General features: G+C 31.1%; 1 long non-coding RNA gene across 1 annotated transcript; it reads left to right on the top strand.

Annotated features, from left to right (window-relative positions):
• The first annotated feature begins 15216 nt into the window (after positions 1-15216).
• Positions 15217-17483, top strand: LOC134696762 (uncharacterized). Its single transcript, XR_010103009.1, has 3 exons — positions 15217-15261; positions 15455-15563; positions 17410-17483. It is a non-coding gene; the product is annotated as an uncharacterized LOC134696762 (long non-coding RNA).
• Positions 17484-22750: the final 5267 nt, after the last annotated feature.

The raw sequence follows: 22750 nt of genomic DNA, 5'->3' as shown, positions 1-22750 counted from the left end.
TAAAATTTTATTCGCATTTTTTAAAATAACCAAAATTAGTCTTCTTTTTATTCAAAATGATGCTATTTTATTTAAAATCAGTCATTTTTACCATCTTGAGACAAGTCATCTAATCAGAATTGAGATATAATGAGAATTTAAAATACTTAAACTTTTATTTTTGTGGAATAAGAATGCAGTTATTGATTTATTTTGATACACATTATTAACCGTCATATGATTTGAGTACTTTTTGTACATCAGAATTGGCTGTTCTTCATAAAATATGCCTACGTTAAGGAAAAAAATATCTAATTTTTGTACGCGTTGCCTTAAATGCAAATATTTCTTCATTTTACTAAAAATTATTGACCACCATTGGATTTTTGTACTCTTTTATAGATTAGAATAGGTTTTTTTTTATGAAATTAAGAGTGTTAGATAAATCTTACTTACATTTTATTTCGTGTTGTTTAAAATATCCAAAATTAGTCTTCTTTTTATTAAAATTTTATAGGCTTCGATTGTGACAGGAATATTTATAGAAATAATAATAATGAATTTTATGATGATAACAAGGATTTGTATAGCTAAGCACATCCTTGTTCTTACTATACAAATCGTTGCTTTTCCCGAGTATGTTTGGAAAATAAAAAAATAAAAATCGCGATGCAGACACCGTTTTAAAACCCGCCGTGTTTGAAAATATATAACCCAAATAAAACAAAAATACCATTCTTTAATAATAATATTTATGTTAGGCTTTATCTGTACATTTCTTTTTAATAGAACTTTGCTAAATTATTATTATTAAAGCAAAATGTATCATCATGATTATTGAACGTTCGATTTTCACTTGTCGCCATTTTAATTAAACTAAACGAAACTAAGATTCCGTAATTTGCATTATTTTATCATGTGACGTATTACAGGTCAATCCGTCATCAAGGTCGATCGGTTCTATCAGTCCGATCAGTCCGATCAGTCAATTACTTTTACTATAAGTCTGACGGATTGCTGACGTGAGTTTGACGCGAACTTGACTGATCGGTGACTGATCGATGACCGCTGACTGATCGCTGAAATAGTAACGCCTAAGGTTGCAAGTACTGTAAGATAATCGCTTCCAAGTTATCAATTCAATTACGATTCCAGTATTGTTTTTCTTGAATGACAGTCTCTATATATTAGCAATTTTCTTTATACTTTTCAACATTCAGTAATGATTTAATCTTTAAAGTGATACACATTTGATTAAAACAAACAAAACCAAGCAGCAGTATCTTTCATGCTATTTGCATTCTATCAAATGAAGGGAGGATGGGCATGTTTGATAAAGATATTTATTTTCTGTGGCTAAAAAGCGTTTTCTTTTCCCTAAGAGGATTTATGGGTTAATCAATTACATGAGAAGACCGATAAACCAACAAAAAAACTAAATATTTTAACTGACGTAGTAGAATAATGGAAGCGGTAGCATTATGACAAAAACCGATAACTGCTTTAAAAAATAAATTTAAATCCTATCAACATGTATGTTCTGCTCTTTTTAGAATGTCGACTTGGGTACACGTCTTTCAGCAGAAAAGCATGTGTGCCATGTCGTAACAAGACATACGGGAAACGATGTGCGGGGATATGTTCTTGCATAGCGACAGAGAGGTAAATGATTGTTGATGTAACCAATCGATATAAGACAAAAAGAAATTATAATAGGTTAAAGCAGTTCACAAATCTAATAACATCTCTACTTTAACATTACATAGTCATTAATGAGATTAGCAATGCATCCGTTAATCTTGTTTTGGTAAACAGTATGTCTTTTTTATTAATTCTTTAATTCTTTAATGGACATAAGTATTAACATCGTTTGGTGATAACATAATACAAAACAACCCATAAGGTTGGTCGTCATATTTGATAGAAACAATGTACGCTTGAGAAACATTGTATACAATATGTCATCTAGTTCTATTAACTTTTAGTTAGGAGACGCTCTAATGTGTCTGGAACTATTTTCCTAGGGACATAATCCAGTAAAACAATATTTTTATAACAACATAAAAAGAACATCATCATGAACATATTTTTTTGGATTTCCCCAGCCGTTGTTCCAGTAAACATACAAAATATAACCCTATTTGTTCTTATTAACTGGAGTAGATAACTATACATGTTAGAAACTATGGGCTCTTGTTATAATACATTCTAGAATATTTCTCGTGAAAAAGCATATACTTACATATGTATGTTTTATGGAAGCATTATCATAATTTCCAAACTAAAAACATAATATAATTACAGCATATGACGTCATACATTTTGAAAAAACACACATCAGTCTTTCTTCAAATTAACCATTCTTACAAAATGTATATTAATGCATAACTAGTATTTCGACGTTTCCTTTTTTTTCATAGAGTACAACACAAAATAAAGTATACAATAGTTAATTATGATTGTGTGATTTTTCTGTCGATAAATATGTTACAAAAAGGTCAAAAATGGTTTTAATTCTATGAAATAATTATGTAAATATGTGCTTGTATTTCAGATGCGACTATATAAAAGGGTGTGTAAATGATTCAAGTGAAGATATTGTCACAACAGAAACATTTATTGAAGGTAAGACGTGTTTCTGAATCTCTTCTGTCTTTTGTTTGACAAATTTGCAGTGGGGTTAAACATGTCTTTTGAGATCTCAAATTATCCTTATACGTCTATTCATTGTAGAATAAAGAAATACATCGCAATACGCAGACAGTAAAACTCAATTTGCAATAGATCCGACTCCAATGTCAGAATAGATACACATTGTTAAACGCACAGAGGTTACAAAACATCTTATAAATTATGTAAATGGCAGTGTAAATTTAAAGAATGCATCTATGAGTCGACATCGTCTTTGACTAGTTTATGTTCAGATTTAATGCATACTGTTCAAGAGAAAATATTTAAGCACATGTAAATATCGTGTTTATTTTCAAGCCCTGTCGTGTTTCCCATTGATTTTTAATTATCATAAAAGATTACATATTAGGGGGCACATAACTGTAATTAGCTCATAAAAGAAGGGAAATGTCAAAACCTTATAATAAAAAAAAATCCACTTAATTTGTCTTAAATTTGTCGTTAAATGTCATCATCATGCTTTCTTATGTTTGAATTGTCTTGTTTAGAATGTCGACTTGGATACACATCATCTAACAATAAGTCGTGTGTGCCTTGTTCTGATAATTCGTACGGAAAAAGATGTACAGAAAGATGTGCGTGTACAGAGGCAGAGAGGTATATCATGTACATGATGATAATCAACATTACTTTAAAAGCAACCCATACACTAGATTAAACTTTGCCATTATGTTGATCTATCAAAAAATCAGATAAGTAATGGCTCAGATTATCTAGTTTCAAGCAAGAGGCAGCATTTTGTTTACAATGTACAACAACAACATTTCGCTCTTACTTTTATAATTGTGTTTTTACTTTGAGGGCTAGATGTTAAAATGCAACATCGTTCATCACATGTTCATATTTCGTTTTTAATGCAATCGGTCCCTGCTCATGCAAAACATTTGATGATTTGTTACACAGCTTTTAACATATTTTTAGATTGTCATTCAGCATGTTACAAGGATTTTCTGAACTAAGTGTTAACATCGTTGATGCTTTCTTCAATCTCAAGAGGTCACATCTATGGCCAATGAACACTTTTTCCGGACTATGACATACCCCATCACACAATGACCCACTATATTTCAAACAGATCGTTAATGAAGAGTCAATGTATTATCATTTTTTTTTCATAGACGACTGAGCATTTTGTTGATTTTATCTTTTCCATTCTATATGTTTGTTAACATGTTTGAGTTGGCATCATTTAACTCAGAAGCATTTCAGTATTTGTATCCATATTTCAGGTGCGATCATATTATGGGGTGTGTGTATGATTCCAGTCCAGTAAACAAAACAAATAATAATGATATTGAAGGGAATTAGCGTAAATCTAAATATATCGAAAACGGATTGCCAACCGTGGAAAATTCGAAGATAGGATTGACAAATTGGCCTCACGGGTTATGATGTGTTCTATAATCTTTAAAACTAAGTGCAATTTGATTGATAATTTAAAAAAAACACGTTTTAAAGAATCATGTATCCGACGTGCTTTTCTAGATATACCTTTAAATCAGGAACGCTCAAAAGCCGATTATTTGAAAGCAAAGAACTAAAAACGTTGAATAACTTTAAAGATGGTACAGCTTTTTTTTTAGATTTGATCTTCACATCTGAGATCGCGTAGTCAAATTGGTACGGATATTTATATTTACAGATATACACACGGTATCAATCAACCTATACGTTATTATGACCATGACACTGATGTTACGTTCATTTAAAATATCATTTCACACATCGTTGTTGGAATATTTTTTTTTGTACAGGACATCGTATAAAGTCCAGTTAATTATGTATAACGTAAACATGCGCAAGTGTTTATATAAACTGAGATATGTTTTAACTTGTTAAAACGGATCGTCGAACATCATGACGATACAGTATTCTCATATCTTGGAGTTACATACTGTCAAGTAATGTTATTTTTCAGACAGTGTATCACGTTTTAACACTTTATACTTGTATGTGCACTTGCTGACTAAGTTATATCTGAGAAAATGATTTATTTAATAATTGTTTGTGAACGAACCCTAAGTTAATGTCAGTTATTTCAATTTCAGTATCGTAATGTGCGTTAATGAAAATCTTGTAAGTTAAGTTGTTTATGCGTTATCCAAATTCTTTTTTCCAATTTGTTTTAAACATTATTCGTTAGTTGCGTTGTCTCACCATGCCTATGTTATGTGGATGTTAAGTTTGTACACACGTGTTGGAATTCGGCATATTAGCTATGTGTTTATCAATTGTACACTTTAAGTTGTTTTTTAAAGATCAACCGGGGGTACATGAAAAAAACATCTCGCCCCCCCCTTTTTTTTAGATCATCGAAAGATTCCAAACCGTGTATATAAATATTACTTATCACAAAAAATACACTATGGTCCTGAATAATAAACTGAAGGTACTGACGTTGTTTATTTTCTTAAACGCGTGTTTTAGTATTCTTATATTTGTTTTTGTTTAATGTATTCTTGTCTTTCGTTAATTGAAATGTGCTTTGTCAATATGCCGTTGTGGTATTTTGTTGTTGACATATTTATTTGTTTTTAATATAATAAAGATTATGACACAATTTTGAATGATGTTCTGCTATCTTTTAAGTTATATCTGAGAAAATGATTTATTTAATAATTGTTTGTGAACGAACCCTAAGTTAATGTCAGTTATTTCAATTTCAGTATCGTAATGTGCGTTAATGAAAATCTTGTAAGTTAAGTTGTTTATGCGTTATCCAAATTCTTTTTTCCAATTTGTTTTAAACATTATTCGTTAGTTGCGTTGTCTCACCATGCCTATGTTATGTGGATGTTAAGTTTGTACACACGTGTTGGAATTCGGCATATTAGCTATGTGTTTATCAATTGTACACTTTAAGTTGTTTTTTAAAGATCAACCGGGGGTACATGAAAAAAACATCTCGCCCCCCCCCTTTTTTTTAGATCATCGAAAGATTCCAAACCGTGTATATAAATATTACTTATCACAAAAAATACACTATGGTCCTGAATAATAAACTGAAGGTACTGACGTTGTTTATTTTCTTAAACGCGTGTTTTAGTATTCTTATATTTGTTTTTGTTTAATGTATTCTTGTCTTTCGTTAATTGAAATGTGCTTTGTCAATATGCCGTTGTGGTATTTTGTTGTTGACATATTTATTTGTTTTTAATATAATAAAGATTATGACACAATTTTGAATGATGTTCTGCTATCTTTTACATTTGATTTATTATATCTGTATTTTTTTGTTAACACATTGTTGTCAATATAATGGAAAGTATGAGATAAGCATACACGTGAGGGGAGTTGGTAATAAAACAAGACTTAATCTTTCATTTCTTACATAAAAAAGGCTTATTCCGAGTCAGGAATATGACAGCTATTATCCATTCTGTTGATATTTATGAGCTTTTGATTTTGCCATTTGCTTAGGGACTTTCCGTTTCTCATTTTTATCTGAGTTCGGTATTTTTGTTATTTTACTTTTTGAAAAAAAACAAGCTCGCGCCATGTTTCGATTTCTTCAAAGTTCATGTTTATTAAATTTAAGTTACTTTTAAATATTACACCACATAAAACACATTGGTGAGTTCCATGTCATAAACCCACAATTCGTTCTGAAGATGCATGAAATATTTGTCACTGGAATTTAAACAAGCAACAATAAATCACAATTCACAACTTATAGTATACTAGTATCTAGTTGTGAAATACAAAATGTATGTATAGTGATACTAATTAGGCAAATAAATAGACTACAAATACACACTACTTTATATAACTGACACAATTTAAAGGAATACTCTCTAAACTTTATAAGTAGAGAAGTGAAAAGTTGTTTTTGAATAGTAAACAAACTTCCGAACCGTACATGGTTTGTTAATGGTTTGGATGCAGTGCTTAAATATTTTGCATTATCTTTTGGTATAAAGTTTACAAATATATAATGTTGTAAGAACCTTAAACTACACATGTATACTAAGCTATAATAAAGGCAGATTCATTATTTTATTGAATAAACATAGCATTTATTAAAACTGACGATCAAATATCAACAGCTTAAATACTAGTACGTATACACAAACTGATTTATTTTTTATTAACTTTTAGCCATACCGCACCTTTTTATTAAGAATCATGAGTTTAGTTGTAATATAGTAATGTACTAAGTTACCTTATGGATCATTGATTTCGTTATCTGTTGACCCGATTGATTACAAACACATACTTTTGAACTTAAACATTTTAAGTAAAAACGGTAAATTTTAAACATAAGCACTATATAGAAATTGTATAGGTTATATAATAAATATAAGGATAAATTGTTTGAATGAAAATCCTTATACGGTGGTGCCTTATTTATAGTTTGAACACTGTCTCAACACAGACTGAATGCAGTATCATGATCAGCTTCATGTACTATGGCGATCTTGGTGGTGTTTAGACGCACCACTGTGTAAAATAATATATTGAGCAGTACAAAAATATAGTAATAGAAGCTTTTCCAAGTTAGATAGAGTAACTTGCAAGAAAAATACAATAAAAGTAAACAAGGACATATCAACAGAAAACGAATTCAAGCAACTGACAAAAAACAAATATACGCATATGTTAATTTGCCTCTGCTTCATTTCTTTGTATTGTCTCATTGACAATTATATCATAACTTCTTATTTTTTAGGTTATGTTTAGGATTTTCCGTTACTAATTTTCAAATACGAAAAACATTTTTACATGGTGTTCAAAACATTTCAAGGTTAAATGTATGGCATCAATGTTTGCGTGTATACGATTAACATAAGTCCGTAATTGCAATTTGAATAAATAAACTCACATTTATTGAAAAAGAAGCAACATATGTAGACGAATAATTTATTAGTTTCTCAACAAAACAACAACAGAAATAAAGAATCAACAGACTATTTAATCTTTAATTACTTTTTTTTTATTTATTCGGGAGAAAACTTTAAATTTTAATAAATAAATACATATATTAACCTAAAAGGCATTATCAAGCATAATGGGCGTAACTCGTGGTATCATACCGGCAGACTGAATGGATCTAAACATGGTCTGACAATTTTTAACGTTAATTTTGTGATTTGGTATAAAATGGACATAAACAGCTCGCCAGAAGATTCAGTCTTGACATACTTGAACGGACTGATTTACCTGATTATGATAGCGGTCGGAACGGCATCCAAACGTTCTTAAAAGTCTTAACGGTTTTTTGATCTACCGGGAAATCCAGTCTATTAAGATATGATCAGACCAAAATGATCGTTTCAGACTGAAATCATGCTACTAGTGTGCAAAAACATGTAAAATGCCGAGGTAATCATTGACTCGTATTATTTTTATTGATCTTCATATTTATCTATTTCTAGAACTGTTATAACAAAATGAATAATGTGTAAAATATGGATGTAGTTTAAGGTATATGTATAAACATGTGGTATAATGATTTATAAACGCTTACATCAACATTGTATGGACTCGAGCAAGATTTTGTTTGGTTGAAATCGTACACAATCTCCTCTTTTATGTTGATTTATTGTATACATTTAGCTGTTTGTAATTGAGTATAACGATCAACTTTTATATTGCAGGTTCAAATCAGCATATCATGATTTATAAAGTGTGTGCCGGTTTATTTTTCTTACTCTTCATCATGTCTGTGGTGTGTATTTTGAAGAAAGGCACCATAGATGACATCATTTCAAGAAATACCAAGAAAACAAGCAAAACAGAGAAAGGAATAATACTAACATTTAAAAACGGTGAACATTTGGAATATTGTGCTAGTACATACGATATCATGGATGAACACTACGTTTTTTCAAATGTACTTCAAAGTGTCAGTGTTTAGCATAAAATTATGTATGTACATCACACTTATTATTTCTAAAATCTTTCAATGCAGAATGCGCGTGCGTTTAGTTCTGTATCTGATCTTTTTACCAATTTTGGATTCGAGCCTCACTGATGAGTATTTTGTAAAAGAAAAGGTGCGTCTGGCGTACTGTTTTTTTTAATCAAATTTAACATAAGTTGAATGTGTATTTTTTTTACTAAACTAATCTGTGACTAATCTGTAATTGAAATTCGAATTAAATGTGTAACTCGTTTTTATTTAAAATATTCATTGAAAGAATAATATCATACAAACAGAAACAGGAAGAATATTAAAAACTACGGAAACAATTCCGATTGAACAAACAATCGTTTGTAAGCCAAGGTACTTATTTGTTAACATGAACACCTGTTTTGTAACAATACGCAGTCACTTTCAGCATGAATTTCAAATTTATAACAATCTGCACATGATGGAACCAGGACGAACAATGAACACCTATAAGAATAATCAGGAAATACATATTAATTGAACAACAGAGAAATTGATACTGCATTGTACCATATTTTCAAACAATAGTATTGTCTATAATCAATCGATTTAAGTGCTTGATAATGACTAGCTTGCAGACAACTTAGGTTTTAGTATGTAGCATATCATGACATGATTTCAGTATTATGTTTAAACTTTTTTAAATGTTTAACATAAATCATTGTCATCTTAGTTTAATTTTCCTAAAAAACTTATTTAGAAAACCGAAATAGTTAAATTTCATATAAAATAACATATGTAAAAAAACTCATTCAGCAAAATGACACTAGGTATACATGGAAGCTATAGTTTGAGCACACATTCTGAAATTACGCGTTGATTTTATTTTGTTTCAAAATTTGGTTACTTAAACTACGATCATACTGATTAATGTTTAAGTCTGGAACAGCATGGTTTGTTAACAAATTCAACACTGACTGTTCTCTTTAAACTCTGTTTAAAATGTTTTCGCTTGTCCCAAGTGAGGATCTTCTGGCCTTTGTTAGTCGTGTATGAATTTTAACTTTAGTTTCTGGTATATATTCAGTAGTTTATTATGCGTCCATTATCACTGACCTAGTATACATTTTTGTCTAGGGGCCAGCTGAACGACGACTTCATATGCGGGATTTTTTTCGCAGCATTGAACACCGTTGGATGACTTTGACTGGCTTTGTTGGGGTTGTTGTCTCTTCGACGCATTACCATTTCCAATTACAATTTTAAAAGTACTCTGTGTGTCAGTTACTGTTATTTGCGCCTTTGTGTTTATGTCGATTTGTGTCAATCTAATATTTCCGTACATATTTCACAATGTGCTTTACAATACCACTGGTCACGGTTATATATTGGAGTGTAGGATGAGTGAGCCCACATTTGTTGAAGCCAGCTAGTGTATTTTGTTTATTGGTTGTTGTTTGGATTGTCTCGCTTGTTTTATTTTGTTTTTTGATCGATAAAGCATAGATCATACCACATAATTCTTACTTACACATCATACTTAGTGCCCTTAATTTTCTGAGTTGACCTTTTTCGCTTAATCTGACTTGTGTGAATTTGATAATAAATCATGTATATCTACTGCAAAATGCTCAATGCTGAAATGTATTCTTAAATCATACTCATTGGGGATTGCGGATTTCCTGCCAGTACTACAATTTAAACTTTCTTGGAAAACCAAGTTTTTACGGCCAGTTTTTTAATGGAATTCCGTCTGCTCAGTCTGATCTTATATGAGTAGTTATTGAAGTCTTTACTCGTTTTGTTTTGTATCATGGTGTACACTTTTCCTTCAAATTATGATTGATTGATTTTTTCTATAAAAACACATTTTTTGCAATCCAACATTAAGATTAAAAAAACTGTATTTCTACTTGAAACTCTTTGATATGCATCATAAATACTTGATAGAACCAAAGTAAGCACCTGGACCAAACATTTGGTTGTTGGTTCTGACATGTTGCGCTAGTTCCATGTTTCTTTACATGAATGTATTTTTTCGTCAGGAGGTATGTTGGTATACAACGAGGCGATTTCAAAAGTTTTTGTAGCGAGAGCGTTCGTGTATATCACTAACGAAGGTTATATGTGGAGTAGTGAATGTGAAAAGGAAGATATTCTACATAAGATTTTAAATGTAAGTCTACAAATTTCGAAATGCTCTCAGTCGGTGACCGCTTAATGATACAAACTGTCTACCTGAGTTGTCAAACTTGTGTACTTTTGAAAGAAATACGGTCGTCCAGGTTTAGCGTTCTCTGGTTTTGAATATATAAGTGTATCTTTATTTATGTGGCCGTCATTTTGAGTGGTTTGTAATGCAGATATAATTGTTTTCAGTTTAAACATATTTGTTTATAGTGGATTGGGAAACAAGTTTTACAACTTATATTAATCCCTTTCCACTTTGCGGGTGCGAGTGCTGCCTTGTAGCGGCATTAGCCTACTCTTTTTCGAAATCTACAAGGGTGTCTTTAACGTGCAAGAGATATGGCTCTCTCTTAACACGGGTCAGCCATTTATCGTCCCCGTCCGACGGACTATCATCGTTTCCTTAAGACCATACTCGCAAATGGTGTCAAGGGAGAGCCGAAAATTGAGTTCCTGAAATTTTCATCCCAAACGGGAATCGAACCAGGAACCTTTGTGTTAGTAGTCCGATGCACTAACCACTACACCACGGCTCTCGGTGTAACTAAACTCGGAAGAATGGGCTATGGTCAAGACTATTGTACAATCTTTCATTAGAGAGCTGACTATTTTGACTTCCTTTGTCTGCTGGTTGTATTACAACATCACCTCAGTTGATCATTAATGGTATGGCATTTTTGTGTCGTCAGAAGAGGTGTAATAAAACAATGAGTACTTATTGTTAGCTAGATGAACAACATCCGACATCATTTTGTCGATGACTTCTTCCAGTGTGGCAAATTTGGTTGTTTTTTGTACTTCGTGATTTTTTTTTAAACGCGGAATTCTTCTTTCTTCCGACGAGTCCTAACTGTATGGGTCTACCTCATTATCATTTGTTTTGTAACCAAAGTATTCTTAAATTTTGAGGGTTCTTGCAAAATCTTTAAGTCATCTTCCAAATTCATTTTATCTATGTCACTTGAGGAAGTGCAACAATTTACACCCTCAAATCAATATTTAATTATATTCTAAGTTATAGGGACTGTTCCTAAATTGACAACCGTGGTGTAGGTATTGATCGGAATTTGTCTATTTCTTTTAAATCTACAGTTGCGAGCTTTTAAGTAAATTATGTAGGTCTATTTGTCTATTTGAAGGGGTGGTTAATTTGAACATCATCACGTTGAATTATATATATCTGCTTAATGGGAATCTTATTTTATTCAATACTGTTATTATCACTAAGGTATATTTGAAGACCTTCTAGTTTAAGATCAGACAATTTGAGATCGGCGGTACAAGTTCTAACTTATTTTTCATAAAATATAAACTTAAAAATTGCTTCTTGATGTAAAAGATCCATCAAACTGAAGGAACAATTGTATAGAATTGTGTTACATCTATATATAATATGTGTATCAATTGAATGGACGATCAGGTGATCTAACTATGTATATGTGGAATAATTTCCAACGAAATAACAAAATGAAGTAGAACGACCTTCAGCTATGTGCAAACCCAATTCTAATTTCCAACCATGAAAAACCAAGCAATACAAAAAATAAACCAACATTAGTGTCGATTGTATTACAAAACTATAGATGAAAATATATGTTATATGACATACAAGTCAACCAACGACAATAGCTGAATTCTAGGTAAACGACTAGACAAAGCAAACATAAAATATAGTAGGGTAACACGTTTGCAAAAGGCAAAACAAATAATTCGTATTACATGTATATGGCAAAGAAGCCCACATATAGAACATCTACTCTTAAAAAACAGATTAAAACGTAATTTTAAGTACAAACGACATAATGTAGGTGCACTACATATTAAATCACATGTACTGCCTATTTAGAAAACTACAAACATCACACAAAAATAAAACACAATAGAATGCGGAAATTGTTTTTCATTATATAGAAATGGTTTGATTTCCGATACAATATATAGTCAAATTCGTAATTCTTTTTTTATTCTATCAAGTGTTGTAGTCTACTCTAAATACTAAATATTCATTTGAAAAATAGGAGATTGTCTCAGTTATGGTGTTTTTCAAACATTTGTTAATGTTTTTCTTGATTGACTTATTTAGTTACACCTTATGCAAAAGTGGTGTATGTTACAATAACGGAAGGTAAGTGCTACAATGCTGTAATAATTCTGAACAAAACATGTGTCTAAAGTCATGATTAAGGTTCCAGACATCCATACATCGACTTTGGGATTTCCTTTTCTATGCCTCTTGATTAAACTACTGTATTAGTATTTTATTATTGCAGTGACATATTCATTGATAATTTGCTGTCCTCTAGAATAATATTAAAAAAATATCGTCACCATCGTGTTGATGAGATTTATTTTATCTCTCATAACATGAATTATATCAACTCGTTTGTTTGATTTGTTTGATAATCAGCATGTTATGTTGTTACATATGCACTTTGTCTTTTGTGTCATATATTGTGGTTTCATACCACGTCAGTAAGATATTTGTAAATCATATGCTAAGTAAGACTATTACAACTAGTGTTATATAAAAAAAAAAGGTGTTGTATGATTGCAAATGAGACAATTCTCCACAAGAGACAAAAATGACACACTTATTAACAAATATAGGTAACCGTACGGTCTTCACCAATATGTAAAGCCAATACCGCATGGTCTGCTATAAAAGGCCCCGCAATGACAATGTAAAACAATTCAAACAAAAAAACTAAAGACGTTACGTATGTACAAATAAGAACGAAGAACAAAAAGGTAACTTGTAAGCAAACAACAACCACTGAATAACAGTCTTCCGACTTAGGAAAAGCACATACATACATAATGTTGCGGGGTTAAACATGTAAGTGGTATCCCAACCCTCACCCTATTATATTAGTTTTGAACAAAGCAATGTAATAATCTCAAAAAAAAAACAAGTTTCTCTTTACTTTTACTAGGTGTTCAATAGATGTGAATTATTAATTTTGTGTTATCAAGCCATATAGTTATTTGATGAATGAGTTATAAAATGGAAAATGTGGTACTGGTCACAGAAAAAGGACAATATATTTTTGATCTTTGATTGTGTAGATATTACAGACTGGGGCATGTTTTAGAACATTTGAGAAATATACTTGTCCCAGTAGTCACAGGCTTCTTACATTACGTTGAATAGACTAATTTACCATGTTATGTTTAAAAATAAGATTAAGTGTCAGTCTTTGAAAGAATCAGGCAAATTAGGCAAATCTTAAAAAACGTCCGAAACAAAAAACTGTCTACCCTACCCTTTTATTTTTCGAATTACTTTAAAACTGATATAAAAATGGTAGCTCTTCCACCTTTTTATGACTGGCTATTTGAGAAATGCCTACTAGATAACTTTTGGCACATTACGGACTTGATAACTCTGCATGTTATTCCTCATACATTTCAACCAAAGTATGTCTTGAAATTTATGAAATACCAGAACAAGAAAGGGAATCTTTTGTATTTGTGCATCATCATAGTGTACTTGGATAATGTAAATTTGCACGGGTTTTTGTCTTTTTATCATAAAACCACTGTGTGATTCTTAGGCATATTCGTACTTAATTGAGGTGAACTTAAACTAGAAAATGAATAGGTAGTTGACATTGTTGTGTAATCGTACGGTTTTTGTACTGATACTTAGTACAATATGGATACCTTTGTTATTTAAATAGATTTTATGGCAAAAAAATGAAAATAACGTTTTTGTGGTTCGTAATTTGACGTATATTTTAATCCTAGGAGTGCGCAGAAAATCATAAGAAGCAAAAGACCTCTTTGTAGAAATACAATGTCCGAAGCAATCAGTTTACGTGCTAACCCTTCTGAAGTTACATGTAAACTATAATATATGTACATCATTTGACGGTTATCGTATTTGATATCGAAATAAGTTAAAGAGTGAATAATATCCAACATAGTTATTGCTGATACTTTTATCATTATGCAATTAATCTACTGTGGATTCCATTTTTTCATAGAAGACCAATTTTGTGGTTTTCGTTCGTAAAGAAAAACCACGAATTGCAAATTGTCTATATGATGGGTTTGCAGTGGACAAGACCAAGCAATTAGATACTCACGAAAATGCATGTTTCTTCAATCCACATTAATTGGTACCAACGAAAATTCACGAATCACCAATAATAAATATGGCATTTTTGTTTAAAGCATAAAATCAGCACTAATGTCACCTAGACGTGATAAAATCAAGTGTAGTATTTTGATCGTGGTGTAAGTCTGTGCTATAAATAGTTTACAGCAGCATGTGACTAAGAAAAGTAAAACCAACAGGGAGTTGAAAGTATAGTAGACAAACATTACATTCAATCAGTAATATCATTTTCATGCCGGTCGTAGGTTACACTCTTACAACAATATTGTTATTCACGCATCGCTGTATAAGGTATATAGAATCGGGTTAATCTAGCCAGTTTTGTTTTTATTATGTAATAATAATGCATGCTTTAGGTAAAGATGGTAAACAATATATGAATATATCAATTTACTTATTTCCAGGTTTTGTTGTGATAATTTCGAAATGATAGAAGGGATATGCAGGAGTAAGTATTTAATGAATGTCTTTTTTTTTATTTATTAATCACCAATATGTCAAGTAAGAGATGCATTTAATTGTACTTAACTACATCAATAAATAGAAGTTTAACTTGTTGATAAAACATTTAGTATTTAATCTGTAATTTCTTTTATTTATTAACTGTTTTTAACACGGCTTTGTGTGATGATTTTTTTTAGAATGTCGACTTGGATACGTTTCCTTACACAAACAATCTTGTCTGCCGTGTCTTAATAATACATACGGGAAACGATGTGCAGAAACATGTGCGTGTACAGCGCATGAGAGGTAAATGAAAACTACCAAAACGACATAATACTGAACAAAAGGGAAAATAAAAAACAGAATGATACAAATTGAATAAGATATATACTTTAACAATAAATTGACTTGTCCATTAATCAAACTTATAATAGATCCGTTAATCTGTTTTTGATTAAGAAGTGTGCATTTCTTTCTTCTTTAAAATGTACACAAACGTATTTCAATGGGTCATCACATTTGATTATAACTGTGTTTGCGTACAGATCATTGTAAAAGAAGTCGATAACAAACATGCCTTTCGAAAGAGGCATATATCGGGAACCAGCTTCTCCGCGTTGTAGGCAAAAATTAAAAATTATGAAATATACTTATCAGTATATAAATTTACAGGAAACAGTTTTTGAAATATTTCGAGGGAAAGAGATCTTGGAAACAATCTTTTTAGAAAATCATATTTTTTTTTATCTTTAAACCTACCCAGCATTTTGTCTATTAAACACATAAACTTAACCAGATTTCATTTGTTCAACAAGAATAGTTGATAAAACATATTATCTTATATAATATATCGGCTCTTGTTTTATAGAACATTAAGACTCGAAAAATGAACAAAATAATATATATGAACTCAAAGAATAAATTTTTAATTTTCAATCCGCTGGAAACTTTTGAAATAAAAGGGTTGAATTTAGACAAACATAATCACTGTATTTAACAAAGTAAGATCAAGTTACAATCATACCACATCTTTTTTTCTTTTTATCTTTAATACAAATACAATATATGATAACAAACATATTAAGTTATATGGTAAAACGTCGAGAATCAAGTAAAGTGCATTAAAAAAAATCTTAAACAAAAATACAGTTTCGTCGAGGTGGGCAATCTTCTCTTGAAATATTACGTTTCGATAATTCATTTTCTTTTCATAGAGTACGATATTAAACAAAGCGTAATCTAGTCTGATACAGTTGTAGTTGCTTTCAATGATTCTGTCGTCAAAACTTGTTTGTAAAAAAAAAAAAAAAAAATTGTATACAACATCACAAATATAAGAAAATGTAGACAATTAACAAACTGCAGACACCATATAGATAATTTTAAATTGATCAATAAGGATCATCCAAGGAAATATATTCATCATTACAGTTGTCAAAAATAGGCAATGTTTGACTGGAGGTAACTCATCGATATTAAACAAATCTTAAAATGTCTTAAATTAATATGTTTGTTGCTATGAAAAACCTATATATCATGTATATCTAGTTTTGCGGTTAAAGGAATAGTGAAGGTTCATTTTTTTCTAAATTATATTTTTATTGTTTACTTAATGTACTTGAATTAATATAATGCATTATAATATGACGACTGTATTTTTTCTGTAACACATTAGTTGTTGCGTTTTTCGTTTATGCATGATACCTTTGGGGCTGGTTGTGAAACTGTGTGTATTTAACTGATACCGATAGATGGTGTATTCGTGGGATCGTTTTTTCCTTATTCTCTGCAACATTGATATTTATCAACTATGTGCTTTATAAGTGATCCCTAAATTATAACTACTATCGAAAAAACAGCCTTATTCTATTTTTGCAAAGACGCAACATCTAAAAGTTCATAGGTCAAAGTCATGTCTTGAAATAATGTAATAGTACCTTCAGCAAAAATAAACCCACCCTATTCCTACTAACGTAGGAAAGTCTATAGGATTCTTAGTATTTACAGCTGGACTGCTTAAAGGGGTCACAGTAGGGATTAACTTAATCAATCAGAACAACATCCTCCACATTTTCACTATGACAAGCATATTTTGGGTGTTAATAAATTTTTTCAACACAGCTTTGTTTATCTATGTACATCTATATTTCAGATGCGACCATGTGAAAGGATGTACTAATACTTCCGCTGCATTAAATAACACAACGGATATCTTTGTTGAAGGTAATTTTTGAAATCCAAAATATGGAATGTCTTGTGTGTTTTTATCATGTTTATAGTATTTGTTTTATGATAAAATCAGTGATATAAGCTATGTTTCTCGAAAATATCAACTTGCTTTACAAAGGCAATTTTGATGAATTTCAAAGATTATTAAATGTTACATGAAGATTAAATTATATCCTAATGTCGTTGTTTGATAATTTTTCAAACAAACAAATAATAAGTATTATACATATATAGAATATAAGATCATAATAATGTTATTCATGTAACTAGTTCAGTCTTTGTGTTATCTAAACGTTTAGTGAAATGGCTTAAAAAATCCAAATGTGAAGTCAGTTACGATAAAAAGTCATTACACATTAAAGGGAGTACTTTTTTTTTTAAATATTATTTTTTTAAATTGAGAACTGATAGAAACAAAAAGACACCTTTTGTTTGAATATTGCTGGAAGTATACTTTGCAAAGTGCAGTTATTTATACTGAATAGTTTTAACGTATACTCTAATATTATATATTAGAATCATTTCAATATAAATTCACTTTTTGTGTCGACTATCAACTAATGTCATACAGCAAAAGGGTCGGTTAAATAAAAAAAAAAACTTTTTCAAATCTAGAATTGCACGTACTAGTCAAAAGCCGGGATTTCTATTAATTCTGTTTACATATGGACGTTTACAACCTTATTTTAATCAAACCTGTCTAAACTGCGTATTGGTAATGGCTTGTTAAATTTTAAATGGTTGCCTTTCTTCAATGTTACAGACAGCACAATATGAACGTTTCTCTAATAATTTTGAATATTGGGCAGCTTTTTTTGTAGCTTAAACATCAAAATCGGTCGCATCTGACTGAATTGCAATTGCAAACTTAAGTTGATTGGCAATAATTTTAGATTATTACCTCATTGACATACACTCATGTTTTCAAAGATATGTTTCGTTAGCTGTAAGACTAGCTTGTAACTGCCATAATCATAACTTAAGTCGTTACTTTATTAATGACAGGCTCGAACATAATAAGATAACGTTATGGTTAAACAAATAGGGTTGACCCGAATGGACTGTAACAATCGGAAACTGTATTGTGTAGGATCAAATGGTGGGTATCGTGTTGACATGTTTGTTAGGCTTTTATTATGTCATGCTTCTATTGAGACTCAGTCGTGTTTGTATGTTACGATGCATTTAACGTACACATTTAATGGCATTCGTTTACTATAGAAGGTTTAACTCTTTTAACAGATGCACAATACATGCATTTAAAATTTATATATACTGTTAGTAATTAAGCAACATTTAAATGACATTTAAGCGTCAAAGAATTTTCCTAGCAGTTTTTGAACACATACAATAATTAATATAAAAGCAGTGTCTTTCTATTTTAAGATACATATATACAAACGTCGCTCAAAACAACAGACTTCCAAAAACGCAACGATAGGTGTACATATTTGTTCGATATTCACTTTGTACAAACTAATAAGCACGTTCTCCCATTCAAGTATACAAATATATGCATACTATTAGATATTAAGTAATATGCAACAGCATTTTTTTAAACTTCAAACAAACTAGACGATACGTGTTTAAACATTAACAATATTAGATAAGCATTGTATGATTACTTTCCATTTTTAGATACAACTATAAAATCGTCACTTAAAACAACAGAAAATAGAGAGCTCAACGGTAAGGGTATATATTTGTTAAATAGGGATTTTGTATAAGAAATGATGAGCAAAATTTCGTAACCTACAAAGTTTAAAGCACGTGTCAACAGTTGACAATTTTAACATAATTAAAAATTTGCTTATTGTTTTCAACAAGGCACACAACAGCTAAATCTATATTCTACGTGCACACAATTATATTTGACACCGAAATCGCAGAATTGCATTAATTAGCTGGTCAGGTGTATTTACTTTCACCGTCTAGTATACTGTTTCAAATTCAATGGCAAATTTGTCAGACTTTACGTGGTAATCACTATTGCACATACATGTATGAATATGCAATGCGAGACAAGTGATATGCATTTATTGTGATAACTTTGAAATCCATTTCGCGTATCTAACATATAAATAGCGATTAATAACTATAGTAAAGATAACATTTATGTAAGTGTTGTGTTTGTTTTAGATCCAAGCCTCAAGCCAATATCTATTTATTCCATTTCGGTTGCTTCTTTGACGTTTATGCTGATCATTGGCATACTTTTGATAGTGTATTGTAGAAGATACGCTGGTACCCGAAGCCAAAAGAGTGACACAAAAGAGAATAACATCCAGCAAACCAGTCTAATAGTAAAAAGATAAAACAATGTTACGTGTTACGTATCCTAGCGCAATAGCGCAAAAATATATACATATACAATAAATCATAAACATTGACAAATTGACTTGGAAAAAAATCGACATTTGGAAACTGTGACACCTTCTATTCATTTCTGTATCTGTGAATGTGATACATATTTTCAACTCTTCATCTTGACTTAGTCGCAGTCATGGTCATCGTCATTATTTCGTGCATGATATTTGCGCTCCAAGCACTGAGCAAAGTTGTTTTTTTTGACATGATAACACAATAAAGTGCACAGGTTAATTAAATAAGAAAATGATAAAAGTCGTGTTTTCATGACCATAGCCTAAAATGTAATTATAAGTATTGACTGCTTCTTTTTGTAACTTCAAAGGGTTGTAAAAGGGTTGACAGTGCGCAGATTTTTAGAATGAAGCGCTTATGCGCTTCATAAAAAAATATACTTCGGTCAACGCTTTTACACCCCAATGAAGTTACAAAAAGAATTAACCACATCACAGTTTGCATCGCTTGTCAGTTTGGACACAATACTGCAGACCTGATTCGGGACTTGGAAAATCTTGTATTACACATTTCATTAACACAGCCGTATATGTTATATATAGCACAAAGCGTATTGTATCTTTTGTGCTAGTTACAATTTCTGTTTCGAATCAAAGCTATTATAATTGTTTTCTCTCAGGTTTTGACTGGATTCATGTTGCTCAGGCTTTAGTTTTCTATGTTTTGTGTTGTGTACTGGTCATTTTCTGTCTGTCTTTTCAACCATGGTATTGATAGTTTATTATAACTTATGAATGGTTTTTTTTTGGTCTTTCATTTACTTGAAAGAACATAAGTAGACACACCCAACTTAAATGTCTGTGTCATATTTTCATGATTTTACTACTTTTACTGTTCCGATTTCAATCCTTATTTTACGATACTGTTGTCAGGTCATTAAAGATCGCATATTTAGGCGTTAATATTGATTCACTTATAGGGTCTTTGCATCGGAACTAAACACGTTTATTCAAAAACCAGTTGTTGGAATGACACGGATTATGTTCTTCTCATATATGTTATGATGGTATGACACTAAACCCCTAACGGGAAGGACTGTGTCTGATATTCATATGATGAAACCATAATAAGTTTTATTGAAGTCTGGAGCATGCATGTCAGCTAACTGCTAGTAGTCTGTTGTTATTAATGTATAATCGTCATTTTTTTTTTCTTTGGTTACATCTTCTGACATCAGACTCGGACTTCTCTAAAATGGATTTTTAATGTACGTATTGTTAAGCGTTTACTTTTCTACATTGGCTAGATGTATAGAGGGGGGGTTGAGATCTCATAATCATGTTCAACCCCGCCACTTTTTTGCGCCTCTCCGAAGTCAGGAGCTTCTGGTTTTTGTTAGTCTTGTATAATTCTAATTTTTGTTTTTTATGTACAATTTGGAAATTAGTATGGCGTTCATTATCATTGAACTAGTATATATTTGTTAAGGGGCCACTTGAATGAAGCCTTCTGGGTACGGGAATTTCTCGTTACATTGAAGACCTGTTGGTGACCTTCTGGTTTTTTTTTCTATGGTCGGGTTGTTGTCTCTTTGATATATTCCCATTTTCCATTCTCAATTTTAAGAGCATGCATTGCATGCTAGGACGCACGCATAACATATTTCTTACGGTTCGTTTTTGGACCCAATAAAGTCAAAGCATATACAATAATAATACAATGCAACTTTAACTACCGTGTTTTATTCAGATACCTATTCATTATTTACTTTGCAACCTTCATGTCCCTTGTTACCATAAACATTTTCATGCTCCAATGCGAACCATAAGCTTTGCATCTTTTACACATTTGTTTTGCTACTAAAGAGACTCGTCGCTAATACAGCTTTACTGATTACTAATGCATGCATAACATTGTCTTCTGTCATTCTATTTAGTCATTTTCTTTGGGTATGGCAACATTATTATTTGTTTAACTCCCATTAACCAGTTTGCCTGTTGAAACATACCACGGAGTCAAAAAGTACTCAACACTTAAGCATCATAATTTTCATAAACCATCACATGCTATGTATTAATGTTTTTTTCCCCCAGTTAAAATGCATTTAGCGATTTGAGCTTATGTAAGTTACTTATGACTTGCTAGTGTATTATTGTTTCATGTGTCAGCATGCAATACAATGTTCAAGAAACACGAGTTAGCAATCATCGCTCATTTAGGTAAAACAATCATTAATTGATACAAAATTTAAAAGATAAATCACAAAAATATCCGATAGCCCTTGAAATGCTGCGTCTCTTAGATTGGAATAGCTATTTGCATGTTAACACTGACATAAAGGCATCAAATATACCAGAACTGGTATCATCCCTTATCAAAACGGGATGCAAATTATCAAACGCGAAGAGAGAGTGTCAATAATGTTTTTTTAACCGATGCAAGAACTAAGATTGACATTTTGTTAATGATTCGTGGTTCATTCTTGGTTTAACATGAATTACTTATTGAACTGAGCCAATAAAAAAAGTCAAAATAATGACGTCATATGAACAAAACTTTTCTCTTACACGACTTCAGGAGGATTGTATTAAACATTCAAAATGGCCCCTGTTCTACATATTTATATGCTGTTCTTCGTGAGGTTCGCAAGTGTGTTTAACATTGACCAAGGGATGTAACAGAGTGTACATTTAGGTGCAGCCCATTATCTTCTGTACTATTCTTTGTCTGTTTGTTTGGTGTTTTTTTTTGGCAAGGGCGTTTTCACTTTTTTTCAATCTATGAGTTTGAACGTCTCTTTTGTAACTTTCGTCCCCCTTTTCTTTTACATTTTGTCCCGCATAATGAGCATCGAGTTACAATTTGTTTCTACCTCTCAAACACAAACCCATAAAATCAATAGCAACCTTGGGAATGACTTCATTTACATTGAAAATGCATTG

The sequence above is a fragment of the Mytilus trossulus genome, chromosome 14, assembly GCF_036588685.1.
Source record: "Mytilus trossulus isolate FHL-02 chromosome 14, PNRI_Mtr1.1.1.hap1, whole genome shotgun sequence".
Classification (NCBI taxonomy): Eukaryota; Metazoa; Mollusca; class Bivalvia; order Mytilida; family Mytilidae; genus Mytilus; species Mytilus trossulus.
Note: the sequence above shows the minus strand (reverse complement) of the source record. Positions and strands in the feature narration are given on the sequence as shown.